Here is a 27,307-nt window from a genome sequence, read left to right as displayed (position 1 = left end):
GTGTGTGTGTGCGCGTGCGCGCGCGTACATCTGTGTGCAGAGGCCAGTGGTGAACCTCGGGTGTATTCTGCAGTCTCCACCTTGGTTTTTGATGCATGATCTCTTATTTTCCATCCAGAGTTCACCACAGAGATTTGCCTTTTTTATGTGGGTACCGGAATTCAAATTCAAGCCTTCATGATTGCACGGCAAACGCTTCACCACCTGAGCCATCCCCCAGATCTGAACTGCTCTCTTGATCTAAGGCCTAGGACTTTCAGACCCCAGCAGAATGGAAAGCTCACCCAATGGGTGTGGGTCAGCAGATCAACATTCACTTGGAGTAGATGTTGGGAGTTCAGTAAATAAACAGATAAAATCTAAAAGATTTTGACCTAGTCTACATAATAAAGATAGCCAATTAAATGTATCCCAAAAAGGTCAGGCACAAAGAAGACTAAAGACCATTTTGACAGACATGATCAATTTGACTCTTCCCTCTTCTTTGCCTCCCCCAGATAATGGAACAGTCAGTATCTCCTTGGCATGCCAGGTGCTGTCCTCAGTGCCTTTGGACAGGTCTTAAGTGAGCAGGAAAGTTTCTTTATGGCTGTTTTAAGCACAGCCAACTAGTAATGGTCATGAGACCTAAGTCTGAGGTGACCAGGTTTATCAAGGTGCTGAGAGACTAATGAGTAAAAAGATTGAGAGTCCAGAGACCAGAGACGGGGCCTTGTGACCCCCAGATCTCATACTCTGGAGTGAACGGGCTCTGAGAGGCTCCCCTGGAGGAAGGCAGCGCTCTATCTGCATTAGAAAGTGTGGCCGTACAGGGCTCTATCACACAGAACCATTCCAGCTTTTACTCAGTGGCCATATGTAAGTAGGACACTTTACACGCAGGAACACGCACACGCTCACAAACACACACGGCCTTACCTGGGTCCCTAGGCCAGTTCCGCAAGCTCCTGGGACTGTTTCATCAAATGGAAAGCAGCGGGAACACTGGCACCACTATCCAGAATGTTGCTGGGGACAGATAAATCAGTGCTCACGAAGCTCTTGCCAGTGTAAGCTACGGTTACGAAACCACTGCCACAGACTCACCAACTACGTCTGACTACATGCAGAACCTCCAACATTTCCATTTGGCCTTTTTCTTCCTGTGTCTTTGAAAAGCTGATTTCAGAATCTAGTAATAAGGATAATGGCCTAATCTTAGAGATGATGGCTTCAAGTCAGGGGAGGAGTGAGGACAGCAGAGCCCACAGGACTTGGTGGGTCACTAGTGAGGGACAGGAACGGGCAGAGACCCTCTGCAGTGTCTGGAGTGGGGTGGTGCCATGAGGCTGGGGATTTCAGAAGATGGGATCAGAAGACTGTACTTCCTGCCCACACCACTGTCACCCTGCACAGGAAGGCACCCAGCAGCAAGAGGCCATTTCTACAGCAGTGATTGCGTCTGTCACGCATTCCGCACAGCTAAGGACTTAGGTCACCTCCTACTGTCATCCTCAGCCATCCCCACCGCACAGGTGACACGCAGACACCAGAACAATGCAGCTGAGGAAGAGTCATGCCAGCACCCAAACCGAAGCTATTCAACTCCAAGGCCAAATCTGCACACAATTATTCTGAAATCTTGGGACCATTATCCTTGTCACAGAGACATGGAGAACACCCTGTCTGACTCGGAGACGGCACTCTCTGCTCCCCAGGACACAATTAACTCAGAAAAAGCCTTCTTCAGGCACAGAAGAGGCCATCCTTTTTCAAGAGCCATTCATTTGTTTCCTGTAGATACACAGGTCAGGTCAAGCAATTCTGGGATTACAACTTGAAAGATTAACTGTGCTCACCGCACATTTTGTTTAGAATATTAATAATATTCAGGATAGTAGATTCATTAATGCCAGACACTTAATAAAATAATCATCTCCTGTTAGAGTCACTAAGAAAAAGGCAAGCCCAGGGAGTCGTCAAAGGTCACAGAGTCCACAACTCTTACGTGTATAAGTCACAGAAGAAAAAGGTTCTGTTCATCCGGAACAAAGGGAAGGATGTAGCTGAGGGGGATGAATTAGTGAATCTGTACACTCCCTGATAAACCTTTGCTCCCCACTGAACTCTTCTCTACATCAGATCTACCCCGCAGACACTACACCATCGAGCACGGATGGTGAGCAGCACCCAGCACCCAGCAGACATCACGAACTGCAGCTGGGGTGCTGGGAGAAAACAGGATGAGAAAGGAGAGGCTTAGGGGACTCATATGTAGACAAACAATATCCCAAAACTAGAAAGCCTACTCTACCAGTGTGGACAGAACATGAAGAAACAAAGCTATTTCTTTACCCATGAGAGTAGCCTCTGCCCTCCCACCTTACTCCACCAAGGATCAAGGGGACCCTCCTCAGGCCTTACTAAGCTGCAGGGTTCACCAGGGCCAGACAGCAGGGGTAGGATATGAATATATGGGTGAACGTGTCCTGTATGTGTAAGAGAGAAAGAAAGGGTGTGTGGTTGAGTGAGTTTCTATCTCGTGTAAGAGAGAGAAAGGGGAGAGGGAGGGAGGGAGGGAGGGAAGGAAGGAGGCAGGGAGGGAGGGAGGGAGGCAGGGAGGGAGGGAAGGAGGGTACAGCCTGATCTCCCATCACAAGGTACAGACAGACCTCTGTTGAGCACTGCAGCATGCCCGGCACTTCCTGTCCCTCTCTCTCCTGACAACCCTAATGGGACACACCAATGTGAGGCCTTCTAACTTGCTGAGAGGACAAAGATCACTTCCCTGACGAATCTGCCCATGGCACAGAGCAACAAACCAGGATCCCGGCCTTGCCAACCAACTCCACACTTACTTCTGTCCCCTCACTGAAGAGCCCCACCCACGCTGTATGAGGTCATTATAGAATCTCACCTTCATGGAGACAAGCTGCCTCTCTGACTTTTTTCAGCTGAGGTAAGGCAAGGACACTGTTCACTGCTAGTGGGAATATAACCCAGTATAACCATTAAGGGAATAAGTATGAAGGTGTCTTAGTTATTGTTCTATTGCAGCGAAGAGGCACCATAACCATAAAGAAGCATTTAATTGGTGGCTCACAGTTTCAGAGGTTTAGTCCATCACCATCATGGTGGGGAGCGTGCCAGTAGGCAGGCATGGCAGCTAAGAGCTCAAATCTGATCCACAGGCAGAGAGAGAACGAGACTGGGCCTGGTGTGGGCTTCTGAAACCTCAAAGTTCACATAGGTCCTCCAAGAAGGCTGTGCTCACTTCAACAAGGCCACACCCTCTAGTGCTTCCCAGAGAGTTCCTCTAACAGGGGACCAGCTATTCAAACAAATGAGGCCATGAGGGAATTCTCATTCAAACCACCACAGGATGTTTCTCAAAAAATAAAAATAGAGCTATTACATGGTCCAACAAAACCACTCCTGGGCATATGCCCCAAGAGCTCAGCTGGATTTTAAGCAGCAAAATGTCACCTAAGCCATAACTTCACCAGGAGCCACAAAGCTGGCTCTGGGACATTTCAACCAAGGGAAACTAGCAAGGGCCAAGCACAGGCTGCAGACAGGGACAGCATCTGTGCTTGGGTTGTATTCATCCTCTGCCCACATTCTTGTTCTTGGTAAAGCCACATTTGCCTTTGGGATGGTATGAACCCAGGACCCATCTGCAGTCTTTAAAGCCTGTCCCTGCTGCATCTCTTCAGAGGTCAGGCCCTTATGAAAGACTGGGTCAAAATGAGGCCATGGAAAAGACAAGCAAGCATGGGAACCTGTGCAGAGCACACTGACACCCTCGGGGTTCTTCGTCTCTCAGCAGCTTTTGCGAGGTTTGTGGTCACCAGTGATTATAAGGGCGACAGCAAGGTGGGAACACGGGGACGGTACCAAAAGAGCATGCAGTGTGCCTTTAAGTTAGAACAACACCGCTGAGTAATTTCAAAAGAGAAGACTGACATTTCTGATAGAAGCAAGCAACTAATGTGGCAGGGACAGCTGGCCAATCAGGTAAGAGGCAGGGGAGCTGGCAGCATTCACCACACAGGTGTTCGGTAAGGCAGGAAATGGGACAAAAACAACTCAATTAATTCACTGTGCATTCCCGTCCAGCAGAGTCGGGAGATAAGCCTGAGACATCAATGGAGGGCCAGAGACTCACTCTGCAAATGCCGGGTTTGACGAAGAAGCACATGTATATAAAATTATACAAAATTGACTCCAGCAACCTCTTCCCAACTGGAAGCCCCGAGCAAACAAAAAAAGAAAGCAAGGGGCCGTGGATCACAAAGCCACTCCTTTCTAATCAGGGGTTCTTCCAGGGAAGCGGTGGGGGCGGGGTACAAATGCAGAAGGAAAAAGAGAGGAGAGATGTAAAAGCCAACAGCAAGGCAATGGGATCACCCTCATTTGTAACCTCCCCTAGGTGTGAGACTCAGCCAAGCTGAGACTTGACACAAACACAGCAAGCAAGCCAAGCGGCAGAACATGCTAGCAAAACAGGCGCAAGAGGTGCTGCCACAGCCAGGAAAAGGGAAAGACACCATGAATCAAATTTGTGACAGAGTAGCTACAAGTCCTTACTGGAAAGGGGGACCCCCAGTGCTGCAGCCAACACCACACACTCTACCTAGAGCGAGCAAGACGCTGGCAGTGAAAAGCAGAATGTCTGAGTCAGCAAGGACCACAGCAGGTGGGCAACACCTTGTTTTACAGCAACGAAGCTCACGGGGGATAAACTGACAACATGGCCACTCCATGATACAATCAAGAGGAAGATTTTTATTGTAGATATGAGGGAGATCTCCCAGAGACTTGTTAAAATCCAGAGCACAGAGAGAAAGTAGTAGACTGGACATAGGCAGCAGGCTGGGCCTGGCCAGGAGAGAAACGGGAGCAGAGAGGGGAGGTGGAAGACACAGAGAGCGCACAGCCAAAACAGCAGGGTTAGAAGGAGAAGTTGGCGAAGGGAAGCCCGGGAGCTGGAACAGTTTAGGGGTGCGGGGTGAGAAGCCAGGAAGCCAGCGTGGGCTCTAAAAGATGTGATGCTGTGGGAGCCTGGAGACCAGCACACACTCGGCATGCTAACAGTCACCACTAAAGCCATTTGTCCCTCCTGCCAGTGAGGAGGGAAATGAAGCCTTTGACAGAGGGGAACCAGATCTCCCAGAGACAAGTTCCTGAGGAATGCTAAGTTCTGTCTGACTGCCACAATCTGAGGAAATAGAGTTTCCTTTGGACCTGACAGGGGGCTGGGGAGATCACTCAGTGGTTAAAACACTTGCCACCAAGTGTGACCAGAGTTCAGATCTCAAGCACCCATGGAAATGCCAGTGGAGTGTGGTGGCCCACAAGCTGGCCAGCAAGACCAGCCATATCGGAGCCCTGCCCTGCCTCAGTAAGGTTAAAGACTGATCAGGGATGACAGGGATGACTTCCAGCATCAATCCTGAGCTTCCACAGTCATGAATCCTGTATGTATACTCTCTCTCTCTCTCTCTCTCTCTCTCTCTCTCTCTCTCTCTCTCTCTCTTCTCTCTCTCCCTCACACACACACATACACACACACACACACACACACACACACACACACACACACACACGCAAGTGGAGAAAGGAAAAGCACTGAGGTACTCACCCAAATCACAGAACTGGAGCCGGAGTCTTAGCCTGGCTGAAAGTCTGCTTAACCATTAAGCTTGACTATAAAGATACTATGTTGCTAGCCAGCAGTGAAGGACAGATTGTATTTCAAATAAAGTAGGAGGTAGAAACTGCCTGTCATTGGCTAATTCTCAACATGTACCACTGTTGCCTCTTCCAGCACCAAAAGAAGGAAAAGGGGAAAAAAAGAAACGAAAAGCCCACTTGTAGAGATAAAGGGAGGAAGTGTTCATGACACTCCGGCCTAAGGGACAGAACCGAACAGATTCAGACTTGAAAACAAGAGCTGATGCTAAAGCTCAGCACAGATGCCCTCCACGAACCCTGTGGGAGGATGTGTGGGTGGTCAGTCATGGCCTTGCTTCTCCGCAGGGCTGCTAACGCCAGAGAAGAACCTCAGAATGGCGGACCAGAGAGTCCACTAAAACCGTTACTGGCCTGGATACAAAGCCACCAGGTTCCCTTAAACTGCTACACTGTTTCAGAAAATAAAAAGTGCCTGCTGTCCCAACTCCAACTCCAGCGCAGCCCCACTTCCCCATCTAGGGAAGTATAAAACCAGGAAATTTCTTCACTACACACCTGCTCTACTGCAACAGCCACAATAAAATCACAGGTGAAGCTCCCAGTACAGTTCAAAGTTCGGGAAGGGGCCTCCTACAGGGAGCATGGCTCCAGCTGCACCCTGACCCCAAAGTGAGTCACATCGCCTTTCTCAATCCTAAACACAAAACCAAGAGCAGCAGGTAGTGCTTACGGATGCTAGGCTCTGGGCCAGCTCATGTCAGCGCAGGTATCTCTGAGGTAGGCATATTTTCATACCCAGCTTCAGGATGGAGGGGCCATCCAAAGTCACATAAGAATTCATTCCCGGGTTTCTCAAGCTGCACAGTCCAAGCTTCTAACTGTCACACACTCATCTCTGCAGCAGAATGAAAACAGCACCCTTTGCCCTTGGAGGCATCGACCAATGAGTCCATAAAGAAAGCTGACAATAGATAAATCCGTCTACATGGGGCATCATGTTGAAGGACCAGAGTGCAGGGGGACCAGGAAGCAAAATGCCCCAGGGAAGGAGGGAAATGCAGGCGATCTAGGGAAAAATTGATTTCTGGAAAAGAAGAAAACAGATGCATCCTGTGGCAAAGTGAGTGTGATATGGCTCCCCCTTTTCTGTGGCATCCGTACAATCATCCCTGGCTGCAGGATGCATCTTCAGACAGACAAGGGGAGCTCAGATCACACACCTTCCTGTACACGCTGTCCCATCTGAAGTCCAAATTCACATATTTGAGGTGGTATTTTCCCGATCTCCGCCATCTTTCTGTTTTCTTTATTCATAAAGCTAAGACAAGACCCCCTTTATGATCCCTTGTGGGAACACTGATCTGCAAACTGACCTGCACATTTCTCCGGCTGTTCTTCCAGCTGTAGCAAAAGCCACGGGTGTGCTCCCTGACAGGCACACAGGTAAGTTGTAGCTGATGGACACAGGACGGGCTCTAGGGAGTCCGAGGAAGGACTTCTGACCCTGAGACTCCCAGCCCTTTGCCCCACTGCAGTGCTATCAGTAGAGGACCAAGCTTGCCAGTGGTCTCATGTCCGATGAATTCAGACTCGACAGTCAACACCTCTACCCCATCTCACCAAGACCAATACTAAAGAAAAGAATCCTCATGTGACTTTCGGCTCATGAACACGACCAGAATTTGAGGCCTCTCTGCCCTACAGGGTTATGCGTTCCTTGAAATAACGAGAATAACTCAAGAACACATGGCAAATACATACAGCCCTGGAACCCTGAAGACTAAACACCGAGGTGGTTTCCTGGCTCCCTGTACTTGTCTACACTCGAGTTTAAGAACACTGAAGAAGTAAGGAGGGTAGGTTGGGGGAGAGTTCTCACTAGATAACAAGAGCTGCACGTGAAGTGTTCTGAGAGGTGGCTGAGTGATGTGGGAAGGTCTTCTGTTTTAATAAAGAAACTGTCTTGGCCAACCCTTAGGTGTGTGGAGTAGACAGAACAGGAAAAAGGAAGTGAGGTAGATGGCTCAGACAGTTGCCCCGCCTCTCCTCTCTGGGGCAGACTGCCGTGCCTCTCCTCAGGGAGACAAATGCGATGAAGCCAGCCGCCAGGTCAGACATGCTGAATCTTTCCGGGTAAGACACCACTCGTGGTGTTACATAGATTATTAGATATGGGTTAAAGCAAGAGATGTGAGAATTAGCTAATAAGAGGCTGGAACTAACGGGCCAGACAGTGTTTAAAAGAATACAGTTTGTGTGTTGTTATTTCGGGGCATAAGCTAGTCAGGCGGCTGAGATCTGGGCGGGATGAAAAGCAGGCCTGCCCGCAGCTCCCCACTACAGCTGAGGGGCTTTCAGAGTGAGCTCATGATGATTACTTAGTAAACGACCGTGTTCAAAGTGTAGGTAGCCAACACTCATGTTCTAAAGACTGTTTCTAAGCAGTTTTGCCGGGCATGTTAGTTCATATCTGTAATTCCAGCACTCAGGAGACTGAGGCAGAAGGATTACCATGAGTTGAGGGCCAGCCTGGGCTACAAAGAACCTGTGTTGAAGAACAAATAAACTGAGACTGGCAGGACGACCAAGCAGTCAAGAGCACCGATGCTCTTCTCAAGGGCCAGGGTTTGAGTCCCAGCACCCACATGACAGCTTACAGCTGTCTGCAACTCCAGTTCCAGGGATGCCGTCTCCTGGCCTCTGCATGCACTGCACACATGTGATGCACAGACACAAAGGCAGGCAAAACACTCATACTCATAATACTCAAAAAACATTTTAAAATAAAATAAAAATGAATTAGTTTCTCCCTTGTCACTTCACCCTTCAAGTCCTAGCCTGGGCATTTCTAAAGCCGTGTGGTTACCATGGTTTCCTTAGGTTCCTGGCAGCTGAAACCAAGACCCCAAACCAGAAAGAGAAGGTATTCCAGTCTGACTCTATCGTGGTGATAAACACCAGGACCAAAAGCAGCCTAAGGGGAAGGTTTATTTTACCTTCTAGGTTATAGTCTGTCATCCAGGGAACCCAAGGCAGAAACTCAAGCAGAAACTATGGAGGAACAGGCCAGACCTCCTGCCCAGGAAGGGTGCTGCAGGCTAACTGGATGGAGGAGATTCTTCAGATAAGCTTCCTTCTTCCCAGGTATGTCAAGTGGACCCCAAGATTATCCATTACAAACAAGACAACTGGCCCCCAAATCAGGGCTCTCTACAGGGTCTCCCTGCAAAGGTCTACAGAGTAGATCACTCCCACTCTCCTTGGGGAAAGAAGAGGGTCTCAGGTCTCAGCTAGCAGAGCAAAACTGATGATTTCTTTAACTTAAGCTGGCATAAAACTAAAGATAAACAGCAACCCACGAGTTGGGTTCTATGGTTCCATGCACAATCTCATTTGTGTCTCACCATGGCTTCCTAGACATGTACTACTGGAAATTTAGGTGGGCACAGAGGGGAAAAGAAATAGTAGGCAGCCCCATTCACAAAGCCAGGAAACGCTGGGAGGTGAAGGCTGCTCCTGATGGAGAGGCTTGCAGGTCCCAGCAGGCCCCAGACAGCTTCTGAGGAGGCGTTCTCGTTGACAACACAAGTCTATTTTAAACAGACACCTCTTCAGATTGGTTTTTAGGAAAAACTTTTAGGAGAACCCTTTTCTAATGACTGTTACTTTGCTTCATAGCTGACTTGCTGTGTGCTGAACCTAAAAAATACTTTAGAAGAAACTACAGCATAAAGAAAGCATGCTAAGTGCCAGGTCACCATAACATGCACCTGCAAATGGAGACAGACGATGGTGGCCCTGAGGGATGCTGGCCAAGCTAATCCCTGGGCAGACCACCTCCAGGTTCTAAGACAACCATCAACCTGGAACAGCAATGTCCCCTTCAGGACTGCCATCAGCTTTGAGGACAAAGCTAAAGAGCAAGATGAAGCACACAACCACCTCTACACTCAGACTTGCTCCTCAAACCACAGGAAGGCAGGAAGGCAGGCAAGAAAGAAGAAAGGAAGGAGGGAGGGAGGGAGGGAGGGATGGACAGAGGGAGGGCAGGAAAGACTAACAGTCTGGTGAACAGCTGGAGTACACACTGGGCTAGTGTGAGGCAATGATGTCAACATCTGAACAGTGCAGGGGTCTTAACTAACATCGCCCACACTCAGGAGGCTTGGGTGAGGACACCTAGCGAGGCAAGAGAAAAGTCACTGAAGGGTGAAAAAGCTACAGCCTCATACTAGCTCCAGGGAGCTCCCCCTCCACCCTGCATGCAAGTCCCTGATAAACACAGCCATTCTTCCTTCCAAAGAGGCCAGAGCAACCCACACAGCCTCAACCAAGCACTCACCCCACAAGGGGATCAAAACCGGCAGTGTACGAAAGGCTAGACTCTGGCCAGCAGCGCTGTGCGGGGTCTTTGACCCCACCGTTTCCGCCTCGCTTTCAAGGTGGCTGTGAGGATTTTGTGAGAACTCCAGAGAAAGCTCAGCACACAGCAAGTCAACAACAAACAGCTACTGACTTAAAACAGAAGCAAAGTAAATCGCTACAGAAATAAACTTGATTTCTCAGAAGGTGAGTTCATGCAGTTAGTGAGAATCAAGGATTTTCAGCAAACTTAGGAAAAGTGGGGTAGGAAGATCCCACCCACCACCTGGCCTCTGGAAGGGTTCCACAGTCTCTCTGCTACCGCCCCCAGAAGGCCTGGGGAGTCATAGTGTCTCCTGCTTCAGCATCTTCACACTTTACAGAGATACCCTGAAACCAAGCAGAGAGCTTGTGGCCAGTCTCCTGAGCAAATGAGGCCAGCCAGATTTGCTCTGGAAATTAAACATCCATGGAAGGTAGCCAAACTCTGTTCAAAACATGTATCCGTGACCTACTTAGTCGTCCAGTACCAAACCAGTCTCAAAGCAGAAACCACGCAGATAGTAAGACACGGCCACTAGCTTCAGCACAGCCCCGCTCAGACCATCCTGCGTCACATGAGGCAGGCAGCAGAGAGGTCTCCAAAGCAAACCCAAGGTGCTGAGACAGGCGGGCACCCACTACAAGCCACTGAGTGAACAGTTGCTGAAAAGCAGAGTGGCAAAGGCATGACAACTGCTTGTGCCCTCTGACTCTCCAGCAAAGCACTTCCGCCTATGCAGACCAAGGGTCACTGGTCTTCTGCCAGTGTCTGTTCATGCTACTGAAGCCTTCACCGTCCTGTGACTTCCCTCATGAAACCAGGGCTTCTGTGAGAGCTACCCCATCTTCCCCTGGTATCCTGCAGTGTCTTGCACACAGTGGGTCTACCAAGGTAAACACAAACACACATATAGCAACATAGCACAACTTCCAGCCACTCCCTCAAAGGGTTAGAGAACAAAGCAAGCCTGGGTTTCAAACAAGCCAGCAGGAGAGCCCTCGGGACTTCTAAATGACAGCTCCCTTCCACAGGGGAAGGTGAATCTTGTAGAGTGGATCTAAGGACTCGGCAGGGTGAAGTGCGGAGCATTTGGCACCGGGTACACAGAGGAATAGTCCCCCTGGGCAGCTAAGCAAGGGTAGAGGGAACCTGCCGACCGCAGAGCAGAGCGAAACCAACCTTTCAGACCCAACGTCCTCCTCCCTCTCTGGGCTCAGCCTCCTCCCCAACATCCTCCTAATCTCTGGGCTTAGGCCAGACACTGCCTAAACTCTGTGTTCCCATACAGCGTCACAGAAACTACCTGAGAGCAGAAAGTGGGCGGAGATGTTGCTTGGTCCAGAGTGCTTGCCAAGCAAGCATGAGGGCCTGGGCTCCATCTCCAGCATCATACCATAGAACTGGGCACAGTAAGTGGCACAAGCCTGTAATATTTGCCCTGTGAGGTACAGAGCTCGGAGGATTTGAAGTTCAAGGTGAACCTAAGCTATATAGTGTTTGAGGGGAGCCTGGGTTACAGGAGATCTATCTCAAAATAAAATAAGGGAGGCGGAGGAAGGGAGGGACCGAGGGAGAGAGAGAGAAGAAACAAGACCAAGCATGACGACTGAAACGTGGACCTTTGAACTCCAAGTTCAATGCTTGCTCTCTGCTTCACCCAGACTCACTGGGCTCACTTATCTAAGTGCCAGGCCACTCTCTCATTCTGCAGACAGAATCCCAGCAGGCAGTCCATACGCGTCCACCAGCTTTAATACCAGTCAGGCTGACCAGCACAGCTCTAACCAATACATCCGCACTGCTGGAGGTCTCAAGAGAAACAAACACAAGTGAACAACTTTGTACAGCCAGTGTGCGGCAAGCATAGAAGAAGACACAGGGACCCCCACAGCCACAAACCAGAGCACCCAGTAAGTAGCTATCAGTGCTGCATTAAGGGTGGCCTCTGCAACTTACGCTAGGACCCTCATCAATAACTCTGCTCAAGCCTCAGCCTCCGCAGATATAGAACGGTAAGTTCAGGAAAGGATCTAACAGCAGAGATACAGCCCTGAACTGTATACATGAAAATAATTTAAGAGGCCAGGAACAGGGGACTGGAAAGATGGCCTAGGGGTTAAGAGTGCCCACCCTACTCTTCCAGAGGACTCACGTTCAGTTCCCAACACTCCCATCTGGTAGCTTACAACCACCTCTAACTCCAGCTCCAGGGAGTCTGAAAGTTGTGTACACACACACAGATTAAAATAAATAAGAGTCTAGGAGTGGTGGCACACACCTATCATCCCAGTACTAAGAGTGGTAGGGGCAAGAAGATCACAAGTTCAAAGCCAGCTTGAACTATGTACAACAACAACAACAAAAAGATTACAAGGGTAAGCATCATGCTGTTTATACTTTATCACAATAATAAAAGTAGATTATTATTTACATTTTTATAAATAATTTTATTAGATTACATAAGATATTGTAAAGGTATGTCTTACAATGTCTGGTACCTACTAAATTTTAGTAAGTAGCAATGATAAAAAACATCAATATTAATAATAAATTGCTACGTACAGAAACTGTATTTGAGCTAGAGATGTATGTCGGCTGATACAATGCTGTCCAGCATGCATGAAGCCCTGAGTTCAGTACCCAGCACCACATGAACTAGACATGGTGGGGCACCCCATCATCCCTGCAATTGCAGGGAGGAGGCAAGAGGATCAGAAGGTCAAAGTCATCTTCAGCTACACAGCAGGTGTGAGACCAGCCTGACATACATAAGACCCTGTCTCAAAAAGAAAAGAAAGATGCAAATTTTCAAGAATACAAAATATAGCTAACCAGGGAAATAACTTTCTAGTATTTCTCCTGTGCAAATGCACTTCTAAGTAAATTTACAATGTAATATATGTAAAATCCTGTAGTCATGACCCATTTTTTTCCTTACTTGAGTTATGAAAACAACCCCCAGAAATAAAGGGCCTTTGTTCAAGGCAAGGAAAGAAAGTTGTGTGAGACTTGAGAAAACATGGAGATTAGCCAAGCAACTGAAGCTACCGCCTCCAGGAGCAGTGTGGGGGTTCAGCCAAGTCCTCCCCTCTGTACCTCCCTCCCAAACACCACTGCCTAGGAAGCAAGGACCCTGGAGGCTGGACAGCAGGAGAGCCATCATGGAGTGCTAGAGATGCTGGCCATGACTTCTAGGGGAGTCTGAATGTTCTCAATAAAAACAATAGCCCTACCCTCAAGGGGTGCCCACATAAGGAGATGAGACGAAGAGGCTGCCCAAGTGGGAGAGAAGGGCACAAGGAAGAGAGAGAGTCGTCTGGTCCTCTCATCCATCCTGCAGGGTAAAGGAGAGACCAGCAGAGGCTTGGGAAAGCTCTCCAGTGGAGCTGCCTGCAAGCTGTGCAGGGAGCTCCAGGACGGGATTTCCGTGCCATTGCCCACGATGGGGTGGGGTTCCCAGCAATGCAGCTGTTTTTGCGTCATCCGTGCTCTGGCAAGTAGCCCCAATAATGTCTCCAACTGAGGGCCAGGGTAGCATGTGACTCTCCCAAAGCAGCAGGAATGAGAATTTAGTATTACAGCCCCAATGCGGGGACGCTGAACTCAGCTCTAGTGGCACCCCATAAGCCTGAAAGGCCCCAAAACATAGCCGAGTCCACACTCAATACTATCTCGTCTATCAACACTTACTAAGTGCTCAGGACACAATGGCAGAGACAAAAGCCATCCCCTGGCTCTGGACTGTCATCTGGCTATGAGACAAGGGTTCTCACTGTATATATAATGCAGAAACAACACTGGCCTGTGACATCAATAGGACACCACCAAGACCAGCTTCCTGATTGGCTCCAGCTGAGAGAGACTGCATTTTAAAAAGCACTTCTTCTGCAGGAGTCGCTTTGATGCGCTAGGAGAAACACTGTCAAAATAACCCTGGGGAAGAATTACACTCTCACAAAATGCATAGGTAGTCTACAATCTTCACTCTGTGGAGTGCTTCGCTCAGGAGGGAGCTGGGGGGTAGGCGTGCATCTCCCCAAAGGCAGCAGCCACTTTTGACACAGGCAATTCTATTCCCATCTCCACTTACACATAATTATCATCGAAACCATGCCCTTCACAGGGGACTGGGCAGCAGCACCACCCAGCTGACCTCCAAACACGACCTCGAGGAGCTCCTCTGTGGGTGGAGGAAACAAGCCCCACCCACTGTCTACCTCTCAGGAGCCTTCCTCAAACGGTACCAAGCCCTTTCCTTCTGAGGCTCCAAGAGGAAATTCCTTGTCAGTTAGAGAAGATGGCTTCCGACTCAGCACTGAGTTATTTCCTCAGCAGTCAGGCAAACTGACCCCCGGGGCCTCAGGCAGGCCAAGGCAAGCTTCTATCTGAACCTCTTCATTTTCATGACTGCAACTTCATGTTTTTATGAAAACTTTATGAAGGCCCTGGGCTCAGGTACCAAGAACACAAGGCAGATGAGCTCTCCCCACAGAAGACATTCCTACATTTTCAAGGCCAGCCGTGGGAGCTGGCTGGACTCTTCACTGCATTGTGACTGTAACACTTTGTAAGGATCCAGATGCTGAACTGAACACTTCCAACATTTGCCTGAGGCAATGGCTGCCTAATTGTAAGGACAGCACTCACCACTCTGGAACAGAATCAGGGAGTGGGAGGCCATGCAACTCAAAGTAGGGTGGCTTTGCATGTGCATCCTTGTGCAATGCCACCGAAGCTCGTGCTCACAAATGTGGCATATGTGAGGGGAGGTGGGTGGGTGATGGAAAGGGCAAGGGATCTGTGGTGAATGAAAACTAACTTTCTCCTTCTAAAACACACTCATACACACGCACACACTCACATACACACACGCATGCGCGCACACACACACACACACACACACACACACACACACGGGGCACTTGCATCAGGACAGCCATCTGAGCTTAGGAAAGTCATGTTAATTGTGCTTGAAGCTTCGAGAGTTCACACCCATCTACATGAAGACCAGCATCTGCAATAAGGACAGGACAGGACCTCTGCTATCCTTGGCCCTCAGAACACACGCACGCACGCGCGCGCGCGCGCGCGCGCGCACACACACACACACACACACACTTGGCATTTCAAACACACTGACCCTGCACCATCTGGGGAAGGGTGCACCCACCTCAGAGGCTCTGCTGACCTCCTTTCATGCATCAGTTAACTCCAGCCCTAACAGAGAACATTCCCTCCTTTGCTCCCCTCAGGCTAAAGCTCAAACAAACACTCCTTCAGGGAGCCTTCCCGGCCCTTTCACACCTTCCCTCTGGCTGCCCCTCTCTCTGCATCTCAGCCATCACTTCATCTCGCCTCTAACTGGCTTGAACAATATCCCCAAATCTATGACCACCTGGACCTCATGTGTATACAGGACATGTGCAGGCTTCTAACTTAAGTGTGGCATTCATTTTATGCATAGATTGAACAGCCCTAAGGTGTCCAGACATTTGATCAAACTTCCCGTGACATAGGAGATGGTGGACTGAGAAAAGCGGACTCCTCTGCCTCAAGGAGGGTGAGTCTGTAAACCGAATGAACCCCGGAACGGCACAGCTCGTGTAAACGAGAACGCCTGCAGCTGACTGCCCCAGTGCTCGGAAGGCACTGGTCATTTCCTGCCTTTGTTCTTGAGTTCAAACTCAGGCTTGCAGTCTCCATCCTGCCAGCATCAGACTGCAACTAGTGTTGTTTGCTCTCCTGCCCCAGGTCGCAGGCACTGTGCTGGGGCTAGCTTCCCGAAGACAGATCCTAGGATATTCTGACCTCAACGATGCTGTGTGGGCCAACACATTACAGTACACCACACAGAGAGAGGGAGGGAGGGAGGGAGGGAGGGAGGGAGGAGAGAGAGAGAGAGAGAGAGAGAGAGAGAGAGAGAGAGAGAGAGAGAGAGAGAGAGAGAGAGAGAGAGAGAGAGGGAGGGAGGCTCCAGCTCTCAGGAAGAGCCCTGAGACAATGAAACTCACTAACTGCCTGTTCTGTGCCTCTGGAGACCTAGCACAAGAGAGGTAAGGAGAGCGCCAGGTGATGGCAGATGACGGCAGAGCAAAGAACACCAAGTAGCTCACCAGAGCAGGATGGGAACAAGGAGCAGACTCCCTTGAGTCTGGGACCTGGGGCAGAATCAACTTGTGTTGCTTAAGCCTCTGACTCGACTCGGGGGTTTTGTCACAGCGGTTACAGGAAGCCAGCACACCTGTGAGGTCCTGTAGCCAGCACATCCTCAGCAGGACAGGCCTTGGCTCCTCCCACTCACTGTAAGACCCTCAACAGCAAGCACAGTCACCGCATCAGGAAGAGGGACCTTCAGCCTGGAGACGCCCTGTAGAGACTGATGTTCTAAGGTCCCCAGGAACCAGACAGCCAGGTCAAGAGCTCACTGGGAACTCACCCCTGCCATTCACAACACTAGCTTCCCACAGGTGGTGGCCTCCTGCCTCCAGGAGAGCTGCCACAGCAAAACTGCCCTGGGCCAGGGGAAAGGATCCAGCTCAGCCCTCCTTTCCCTGAGGCTGTGACCTTGAACAGTCTCCTCACCCCTGAGGTCTCAGTGTCTTTATCTGTCAAGTGTAATAAAAGCCCAGTGTATCCGCTCTCTCCAGGCTAACTGTGCCTGGTTTAACTTGTGCTTGCTCTGACAAGCTGCCTAGACCTCCAGGCCCAAGGTGAGGCCTCGATTCTGCTGACTTCTGTTCAGGGCACATCTGTGGCACCTACTGCTCTCAGTGTCACACACTGTCCAGTCTCACGTCACAGCTGCTGTGACTGAAACTCTGCATCTGTGCAGGGTGCGCTGGGACCCCACAGGTCCCAGACCACAGGTCATGCACCACGCACAGCGTGCAGTAACAGTGCTCTTTTTCCCAGGTAGCTACTACACCGGGGCTGTTCTGCAGGCCTGGGGTACGGCCTTCTCCAAAGTCACCCTGCAGGCCTCAGACATTGGGTAGAACAGCAAACAACTTAGGGGCTGTGAGTGAACTTGCCAGCGTGTATGTGTGTACACACACACACACACACACACACGAGTGGTGCAAACACCACCATCATGGTGATTGGGGAGAATGAAATTCCATACACATCAGCCTGGTTGGTGCGGTTAGGAGCACAGAAGTGAGCTTCGTGGTCAGGCAGCCATAATCCCAACACCACAGACAATCCCCTCGTTTCCTCACTGTACTTCAGTGACCTCAAGGCACTGGAGCCTCAGGGCAGCGGACGCCACAGTCAGCACCGTCCACATCTGGAACTAGGTAACATGTGACAGTGAGCAGAAGATGGAGAGTCCTTAGTCCCTAAAGCCTGAAACTGGGACCTCCTCTCAGTCCTGCCCGTTGTGTGACCTTCCAGAGCCTCGGAAGAGTTCATTCTAGGTCCTCCAGCACTTGGTCTCTCTCGCTAAAAGTGAAAAGGCTTTTGCACCTGGGGCACTGATGTGTACCTAGGAGCTGTTCACTGGGAAAGCATGAGATGAAATGGGGTGCTTGAGCACCTCCCTGACCGCCCCACCCCACACCCCTTTCCAGTCCCATCTGTCTCTAGGCAGCTATTCATCTCCAGACCCAGACCAAAATGTTAGCAAGCTACATTCGTTCTCATGTGGAGCCAATCAATGCACAGGCATTCACTTATAAAAGCATTTATGGAGATGGTTCAGAAGGTAAAGGTTCTTTCCACACAGGCCCTGACAACCTGAGCGATCCCTGCAACCAACATAAAGATGGAAGGTGAAAACCAGCTCCACAAAGTTGTTACCTCCACACACGTATGCCCGTGCGCTCACATGCACGTGCAGACATATACATACACACAAATCAATTAAAATATTCAAACCATTTACTAAGGAGAGGAGTTTGCAAACAGAAGAAATTACCTCCATCACTGAGTAGCACCTGGGTAGCTGTCAAAACTCGTTCATACAGAGCACTCTGCATCCTCACAATCACCCTGTGAGTTAAGTCCTAGATGTGCCCGGATTCCCAGTGGGGAAACTGAGGCTAGAAAGAGAACTAACTCTGCTCGAGTGCCAGGACATACTGGGTGTAGCCCTCTCCTCGATGAGGACTGAGCAGGAGCTGAGTTCCTTCTTCGCTCCTCTTCTCTACCCCGACTTCGGGACCCCCTCGGTAGCAAGACTGAAATGGTCCAGTAAGCAAAGCTTCCCAAAGTCCATGGCCCAGGCTGCGGCCAGCCCAGAGGAGTCACTCTACAGGTACCATCTCTCTATCGGCCTGCTAGCTGCCTGCTAAGACTCCAGCTTCTCTCAGAGCCCGGTACCTGGTGAACTGTCACGATATCCCACAGCAAGCCAGGAGCGGGAGTGATGGTCTGCCCCACACAGGCTCTCCCATCTCTTTGGACGCCACAGCATCTGGTTTTCAGGTGTGTGGTCACCACGCCGGAGGCCTCCTTGGCAGACCAGCCTCAACTGGTACTTACACACACAGTTCCTCAGGGAAACGCTTCAAGATCTACTCAGGGACCCTACACCAAATTCCAAGCGTCCTGTCACTGTACCTGGGCTCTGGCAGACACAGAAAGAACATGAAACCAGGTCTGGCTCCCAGGTGCCACACCGCCACCCCTGGTGACACAGTGCTTATGTAACCCTATGCAGAGCCAAGCAAGGTCTTTGTGAGCTTACTCAGTGGTTACTATAGGCCCGCCCACTCTAAAATCTCACTGAGATCAGGAGGCTCAGCAAGGAGTGCCACGACTTTACCGGTAATCGACAGAACACTTATCAAACACAGTCATTTCTTCCACTCAGTATAATGTCAGCTACTAAGGAAAGGGGCAAACTTGTAAACCTGTAGTAGAAATCAGGGCATCTAAGAGCACCATGGGGGCACTGCTGTGATGTACTACATGACTGTAAACATCCGACATTCCAGTCTTAGAGAAACACAGGCATTAGTAATGCACGTAGAGTAAGAGCAAACTTCATGAACTAGCCCACCTGTCCGTCAACAGGAAACCAATTCATGGTCTGATACACCTACAACGTATTTTACAGCAAGACAAGAGAGAAAAGATGCATGCACATAAAAATTTCACAGTATATTACAAAAACCAAGCAAGTGATGGACTGGTGCATGCAATAAGATCTAGGTTTGCAGAACAAAGAAACCCTGTGCACACGTGTCTAAATAGGCTGATAACCGGCTTCAAGATACTCATCCAACTGCTAAAACTTAGTTGCTGCTAAGGACTTGGCGGGGAGGAGGTGTCTGGGAGAGGGTTGTTGGGTATAGACACGGCAGCTCTCCTTTTCCACGCTCTTTCCACGAGAAGGTGGGGGTGTGGTAACAGATACTCACACACCACCTGTATGATCTAAGAAGAAGGTAGCTGGCCTGACTGTAAACACCACCACCCGAACAGACTCTCCTGCTGGCAAAACTACACCACACATCTGTATGTTTCCATCCTACACTCCAGGAGGAGAACTCCCCTTCCTGTAGCGTGTGTGTGTGTGTCTTCCACCTTCACCATCTCCCAGGCAAACTCCACCTTCCCAACGGAGGCACCGGAGGCACCCAGCATCAGTGCCTGCCTTAGCGGGAGAGCCAAGACCAGCGGAGAAGTCTGCTCAGTGGAGTTCCTCCATTCTGGCAAGCAGCCCAGGATCTTTCTCCTCCCTCCAAACTGCATGAGTATACAAATCCGACAACTCTGCCAACAGAGCAGCGTTAGCACAGAGAGAGATAAATCAGCGGTATCCTGGCTAAATGTATATTTATTCTTCCCGCTTGCCAGAGCCACAGACAGCGGTGCTGCAGATTTAAACATTGATAAATATCTTTCATGATTCTTAGTAATAATTAAAACAAACAGACCCCAGCACACACACACACACACACACACACACACACACACACACACACACGTCAAAAAAGAAAGCCAGTAAAGACGTTTCGCTTTGGACATAATACATGATGCAGGTATGACAGCTACTATCTTCAATAAGCGCACACTTCTATAGCATGGCCCTACCACCCGGACATGAATGATATTGCAGTCAGCAGTTTCGGGGACCAAAAAGAGGTACCTTAGAACAACGATGTAAGGCCACCTCTTCAGAAGAAAAAGTAAACAGCGAGCAGTAAGGGGTGAGGGGGTCCACACATACTGTCCCCCAGCAGAGACTGTGACGTGTGCTAGAAGCAGCACAAAAGGGTCCAACAGGTAACTCAGCTGCCTCCTCATAAAGAACATAGCCCAGACAAAGCCAGAATCTGGCCAACCAGTCCCCAGTCTGACCAGAACAAGAACAAACAGGAATGCAAACAGAAAGCAAAAGGCCATAAGCAAGTTCACTACCATCTCTGGCACGGACGGGGAGAGGTCCTAAGACTTGTGAAGAGTGTGTTCATGTGAGAATCCAAGTCCCAGGGTTCATAAGCTGCTCCACCTGAGTTTGCCAGCCCCTGCAGCGAGCGCTACAGAGCTGAGACCAGCGGTTCTCAACCTGAGGGTCTCGATCCTTGTGGGAGTCACAGATCACATATCCTGCATATCAGATATTTATAATTCATAACAGCAAAATTACAGTTATGAAGTAGCAATGAAAGAATGTTATGGCTGGGGGTCCCTCACAACCTGAGGACCTGATCTAAGGGGTTGCAGCATTAGGAAGGTTGGGAACCACTGCCCGAGGGGAGATGCCCTCCATTCCTCACAGCTGGTCACTAAGCACAGTACCGGCGTCACCACTGCCTTCCCCAGCAATCCCACACTGGCAAGCACAGAAAACTGAGGACTAACCCTAGCGTGTCTGCTTGGGGACCAGCAATGACTGGGGTGCAAACTACTCTGAAACTAGGCTATATCCATCCCTAAGTGGGGTCTAAGAAGCCCAACTTCAATCCTGAAAACCTTCTGGAAATGATAAAGTCAAAGGCCACAGAAAAGGGCTTACTGGTCACACTCAGACACCTGTCTCAAGCTGGCAGCAAGATAACAACAGAAACTACGCCGGCTACTACAGGCTTCTCTCGCATCACCAAGCTCAGAACTCAAAACTGTGAGAAAAATGAGCATTTAGGAATGGTTCCTCTGCACTGCAGCATCCAAAGATCAAGACCCCACACACTGTGCTCCTTCCCATCACAGGGTCCCCACACTGTGCTCCTTCCCATCACAGGGTCCCCACACTGTGCTCCTTCCCATCACAGGGTCCCCACACTGTGCTCCTTCCCATCACAGGATCCCCACACTGTGCACCTCCCCATCACAGGGTCACAATGCTGTATTTTTCACGTGGGCTGTGTTTCGAGCCCACTATATTAATGGACTCTTTTCACTGCTAATTTCCATTTGCTGTGCTTAACACTCCTTGTGCAGACTTGCCACTCTACTGATGAAGCTCCCAAACTCCATGACAGTGGCGGTACCCTATCCTCAGAAGAGTAAGCACGGCCCACCCTGCCCAGAATCAATGCACACACAGGCCATGGTCTAAAGCTGACCATTTGTTGGCCACGTGTCTCTGAACCATCACATCTATGACAGACTCAAATTCGCCAAGCATGCTTCTAAGCGCTGGAGACAACATGTCAGGCTTTCATGTCTGTGAGACCCATGTGCCTGTGAGCCGTCACTGCCCATGCTTTCTGCATTATAGGACAGGCCTCTCAGGTGTGTTGTCAGGGTCATGGTCATGTCATGACATCTGAGCTCTCCAAGCGTGACCAACTCTACAGCTGTCCCCAGTCTGGTTCAGTACACTCTGCTCTTTATTCCCACACCACCTCTGCCCAGTGAGCAAGAATTGGGCAGAGGTAAGCTCTACAGTGTAAAAACTGGGCTAGCAAAATGTAAAAGAAACCAAAATTAACCCCTTATTAAAGCAATGTAAGAACCAGGAAGGAATAGGTTAAACTATAAATCCCTCGGATGTTCGGGCCTCATTTGTTTCAAAATTTTACGAGGGTGACACTTCAGAGACTCACAAAGGAGATATTTCCATGGCTTAAAAACTTTTTTTAAAAAAATAAATACCTTCAGGGAATTAGAAGGTACGTTTATCGACAGAGCAGATCCTAATAAAAATCCTGGCATCGGTCACAACAAACACCCTCTTAGAATTTAATTTCCTTTTTCGCACACAACTGACTACAAAAATTCACTGATGTTGCCACTAAGGCAAGTCACAATCTGCCTAGAGCGCAAAACTTCAAAGCCCCAGCAGAGAGACAGAGGACTTGGTGGGAAGAGCTTCCTCATCTAAATCCACTCTGTCAGATTCGCTTCCTCCATGGCCTTCCCGCCCGTCCCTTCTCGAACCCTCAACCCCCTTCCAGGGTCCCAGAAGCCCCCAATCCAGTTATCTTTTCCTTGTCCAAAAACAAAGAGAAATCTAGAAAATGAACAAAAGAAAACTAGCTATAACCACCTCCATCTACCAACACAGGACTTGCCCTTTCTGGCTTTGGATTTTGTTCAGTTCCTTCTAGAACCCATCTATAGCCCTAGGCCTTGGAATGTTCTCTGTGTATGCTGGGATTGGCATGGGGAGGCAACAGCCGGAGGAATTATTCATAAGGACAAAAATGTACTTTAAAAAGCCTTTCTCCCCTGAGGACAATTCCTACTGGAAGACTTAATCAATCCCATTATTTGGAGTGCCTGAGCAGAGAGAGAGAGAGAGAGAGAGAGAGAGAGAGAGAGAGAGAGAGAGAGAGAGAGAGAGAGAGAGAGAGAGAGAGGAGGGGCCAGCCTCCACCCAGCATTCACAGGTGAGAGAGAGCAGCGTGGCTCCAATTTTACACAGGCAGATCACAGGCCAGGGTGAGGCCAAGGGCTCAAGACGGACACCTGGGCCCACTATACTCCGTCCAGGGTCCTCCAGTGCTTATGGAGCAGCATCCTGAGTAAGAAAGCGAGCATGTGGATTTTCAGGTTTGTGATGTCACTTAGAGACTGCAACCTTTTTAGACAGATAAGGATTGCTTTCCGTAGCTGCCAAAGGCTGTCTGGATGCAGAGAAGCTGCAGTGAACCAGAACTGGGCCTGTAGGCTTTGCTTTCTCACCTGTGGACCAAAGCCCACTCCTCTTCACCAAGGCTAAAAAGTCAGGGCGCAAATGGTAACTATATTGGAAAACATGATTTTTGTTAATTTAGCAGTCTCTGTTAAGGTCATATTCACACATGCACACAATACAGATAGATAGATAGATAGACAGACAGACAGAGATATGTATGTATGTATATATACACATACATACATACACATATACATATACTTGTTTTGTTTTATTTTGTTTTTGAGACAGTGTTTCTCTAGTTTTGGAGCCTATCCTGGAACTAGCTCTGTAGACCAGGCTAGTCTTGAAGTCAGAGATCTACCTGTCTCTGCCTCCTAAGTGCTGTGATTAAAGGCATTCGCCACCACCACCTGGCAACAATACAGATATTTTAAGGGTTGGATGTAATTAGTCAAGCCCTTAAGTATTTAAGATATTATTTTATACTATCTTAAACTTAACATCTACTGCCCCTCCCAAGAAACTAGCAAAACATGTTTAAGGATTACCAAAAATGACATGGCCAAATCAAACCAATGTGGATTGTAAAATCTGAAAATGGAAGTGGGCAGGAGAACATTGTTATGACAGAACAGGAAAATCCTCCCCACCTGCCCACACTGCATCTCGGTAGTTAATAAGCTGGTTGCTGTGATTCTGTGACTGCCGCAGCACCCAAGTTCAGAAGAGGGGCTGCCGAGGGTCCTGGGGAAGGAGATGGTGCAGACACGGCTACTTGAAGCTATTTCTTCCCGGCTGCACCCACGCATACCGCATGCCTATTTATTTACTACTTTCCCGTGAAAGGAATTGGCTTAGTTCCGAAACACCACGCGCAATAGGGCATCGGCCCGCAACTCCTGAGCTGGGGACAGAAGAGATGGCAGGGCTGCAGGTGCTCGAGGCTCAGACAGAAGGATAATGAGATCTGGACACGTCCTTCGGAGAAGGCTCCATCAAGCCAACTCAGCGACCACCCCAAGCTTGAAGGCTAAAAAAAGAAACCGCCCATGCCCATGGGTGATAGGTTCAGTGTGTTCTCAGCTTTAGGGCCGCTTTACAGCAAAGACCAAGAATGACGGTTTGGCTTTGTGTGGTCAATCTTTCCAGCTTCTGCTTTCCTCTAAAACTATCGCAGTTTCTTCCAGAGAGCAAGCAGAAACATATGTACACAAAGGAGCCTGCAAGTCAGACGAGGCTACAGTTCAGTCTCCCGCAGAAACCTATTCCTGCCTCCCACAGATTATCCTGTTGCATAGATAACAACACAGAAGTCCAGAGGGCTAACCCAAGGTCAAGTCCGGCTGGTACACTGAGATTCTCCCAAGGACCCAAGAGGCCCCTGGCTTGGGCCCACAGCTGTGTGCTACTGTGCTGGACTTGGCAAATAAGTGTCTTGGATACTAAGTTTATTTGGAGGTGTGTGTGGGGGAATCATCGGGTTCATCAAAGGGCACCGCATAGGTTGTCCTAATAACTCGTGGGCATCCGCTGAAACCTTGTTTGGGAAGTATCCAACGGCAGACAGAAAATCAGAGGCCACGTCTCCTATCCACACACTATGCCTAGATGTGCTATGTGGCTCTGGGCAGCTGCTGGCCCAGCCCCGGGAATCTCTTAAACGCTAGGGGGCCCGGACTTTCGCAGCGCTGAGCCGGGAATGAGAGGGTGGGTGGGTGTGCGTGCTCCATGCGGTCCCATCCCACTCTCCTCGGAACACCCTACACGTACCGTTCACTCCGCGGCCCGCTCAACTTCCCCAGGACAAACGCACCGCAGTGTGAGGTGAATGAGGCACCGGGAGGGGCGGTCCTGGAGCCCGCGACGCAGGAAACCACGCTAGGCTCCTTCCCCACGGGGGCCCCGGACGCCACGAGGGGCCCCCAACTCTGGGCCGGGCCCCTGGGCCGCAGCGGGGAAGAGGCTAGTTCGTCCCCGCCGCCTTCCCGGGTTCCCCGGCCGCCCGCCGCCACCTGCAACCCCGCGCCCCTCTGCGGGCCGCGCGGGGCCTCGGCCGCCCGCGCCGCACTTCCCGCCCGGCCCCTGAGGCCAGCCAGCCGCCCCAACTTTTCCCGGCCCGGCCCGGAAGGCGCGGCGGGGAGCGCGGAGCCGTCCCGCCCGCCAGCGCGCGCCCCCCGCGGCGCCCCGGCCTCCCGCAGCCGCGCGCCGAGGCCCCGCCCGCAGCCGCGCGGTCCCCGCAGCCCCCGCGCCCACCTGCCGCCGCCGCGCACGGCCGGGTACGTGGCAGGGGCCGCCGCTCGCCCGCCTCGCGTCTGCTCGCGCCTCGCGGGCGGCTCCGGGGCGCGGGAGCGCGGCGCCAGGCGCCCTCTGCCGCCGGGAAGCCGAATCCGGCGTCCTAACCCTAACGCGGCGCCGGGCCACGCGGCACCCAGCACCCTGCACCCCGCGGGCGCCCCGCAGGCCTGGACGCCCGGCCAGCCAGACACAGGCACGCACGCCTCGCTGGCAAGGCCCGGCGGAGGCAGCCAGGCCTGCCGCACCCGAGTCTGGGAACCAGTGAGTGGGAGCTGGGGGTCTGGCTCGCAAAAGCGAAGTGCTTTATCGCGTGGTCAACTGCCAACAGGCCAGGTACACCCAGCCGCGCCTCCGCCATTGGTGAGGGGGAAGGGAAGTGGTAGGGTTTGGGGAGTGAGTATAAGTTCTAAGTTCTACATGGCTGAGTAGAGACAGGAGGGTCTTGCTTCCACCCCTGCAGAACTGTTTTCTGGTGGTCTTTGAGGACATTCAGAAAGCTGCACCATTTCGTATCTGGAGCAGGTCAGTGCCAGATGGCGGAATTTTGTGCTATGACCTGTGCCTGGGGTTTATGAGGAAGCAAAATAAAAATACATCCTTCCCCTCCCATGCAAGTAGGCTTTCACGCCTCAAGGGGATGCTCCGACGACAGTGTTTGTTTCTTGTAAATTATACATGTGCACATATATTCAGTTTATCATAAATAAAATGGGATTCCTTGCTCCTTATCTCATGAGTATTAAAGCCCCACAAGGCCCTAAGCTAAATGTTACTAAGGACTTGTAGCCAAACACATGATTTAAATCAACCACTTGAAAGCTGAGCTGGCCCAGGATTACTGATTTCCTTTTGCCAAAAATGAACTCATCCATAATAGTCATAAACCTTCTTCCTGATATTGTGGTTTGAAGATCCACAGAGATCTTGCACAGCACTTAGCATGGCCGTGGCGCTTACTTATTTTATTACTGGTCTATCGCAGGATGAAAAAACACATATGTATAAGAATGAGAATCACAGCTACTTTGGGGGGTCTGAGGAGATGAGTCAGTAAATTACGGGCCACCCAAGCATTGGGACCTAAATTCAGATCTCTGCATCTCCATAAACCCTGAGCATATTGCAAGCTCGCTCTCTCTCTCTCTCTCTCTCTCTCTCTCTCTCTCTCTCTCTCTCTCTCTCTCTCTCTCTCTCCCCCTCCCTCCCTCCCTCCCACCCACCCTCCCTCCCCCCCTTCCTCCTCTCTAGTGGGGGAAAGGAACATTCCTGAACTCTTCTCACTGACCAGCTAGCCGAGCTAAAACGTTGAGATCTAGGTTCCATGAGAGACCCTGTCTCAAAAGCAAGGTCTCAGCCATAGAGGAAAGACCACTGGTGCTGGCCTTTGACCTCCACGTGCACAGGTACCTGCAGGCACACAGGGACACACACAAAATAAGGGCCAGTTTTTAAGGTTTATTTTTGTTTACACATATGCATGTGTTCCCTGAGGAGGCCAGAAGAGGGCACCAGATCCCCTGGAGTTTCAGTTACCCGAGGTTCTGAGCTTTCTGATACTGGGACTAAAACTTGAGTCCCCTGGGAGAACTGCGAGTGCTCTTAACTTCCGCGCTCTCTCTCCAGCCCCTAAAAAGGCGATGTTTTCACTTGAGGACATCTTTGTATCTTAGGTTTTGTTGAGATTTTGTTTTGTTTTGTTGGGTTTTTTGTTGTTGTTTGTTTGTGGTCCCTCCCCCTAGACAGGGTTTCTCTGTGTAGCCTTAGCTGTCCTGGAACTCGCTCTGTAGACCAGGCTGGCCTCGAGCTCACAGAGATCCACCTACCCCTGCCTCCCGAGTGCTGGGATTAAAGGTGTACACCACCACCTTAAGGACATCCTTAAAACCCCATGTGGT

General features: G+C 50.4%; 1 protein-coding gene across 4 annotated transcripts in view; it reads right to left on the bottom strand.

The window, feature by feature from the left end:
- The window catches only part of Smco4 (single-pass membrane protein with coiled-coil domains 4), a 58,981-nt gene extending 33,823 nt beyond the window's left edge, over positions 1–25,158 (bottom strand). For 2 of the 4 annotated variants that reach the window (XM_038321503.1, XM_038321506.1), the window contains exon 1: positions 5,624–6,214. The gene's annotated coding sequence lies outside the window, so the exon portion shown is untranslated. Of the gene's footprint in view, positions 1–918; positions 938–5,623; positions 6,215–24,887 lie in introns of those variants that run through there. The other 2 variants (XM_038321504.1, XM_038321507.1) reach the window with 2 other exon arrangements.
- Positions 25,159–27,307: the final 2,149 nt, after the last annotated feature.

This window comes from Arvicola amphibius, chromosome 3 (assembly GCF_903992535.2).
Source record: "Arvicola amphibius chromosome 3, mArvAmp1.2, whole genome shotgun sequence".
In the NCBI taxonomy this organism is placed as follows: Eukaryota; Metazoa; Chordata; class Mammalia; order Rodentia; family Cricetidae; genus Arvicola; species Arvicola amphibius.
The sequence above is the reverse complement of the archived record's forward strand: the minus strand, read 5'-3'. Positions and strand labels throughout refer to the sequence as shown.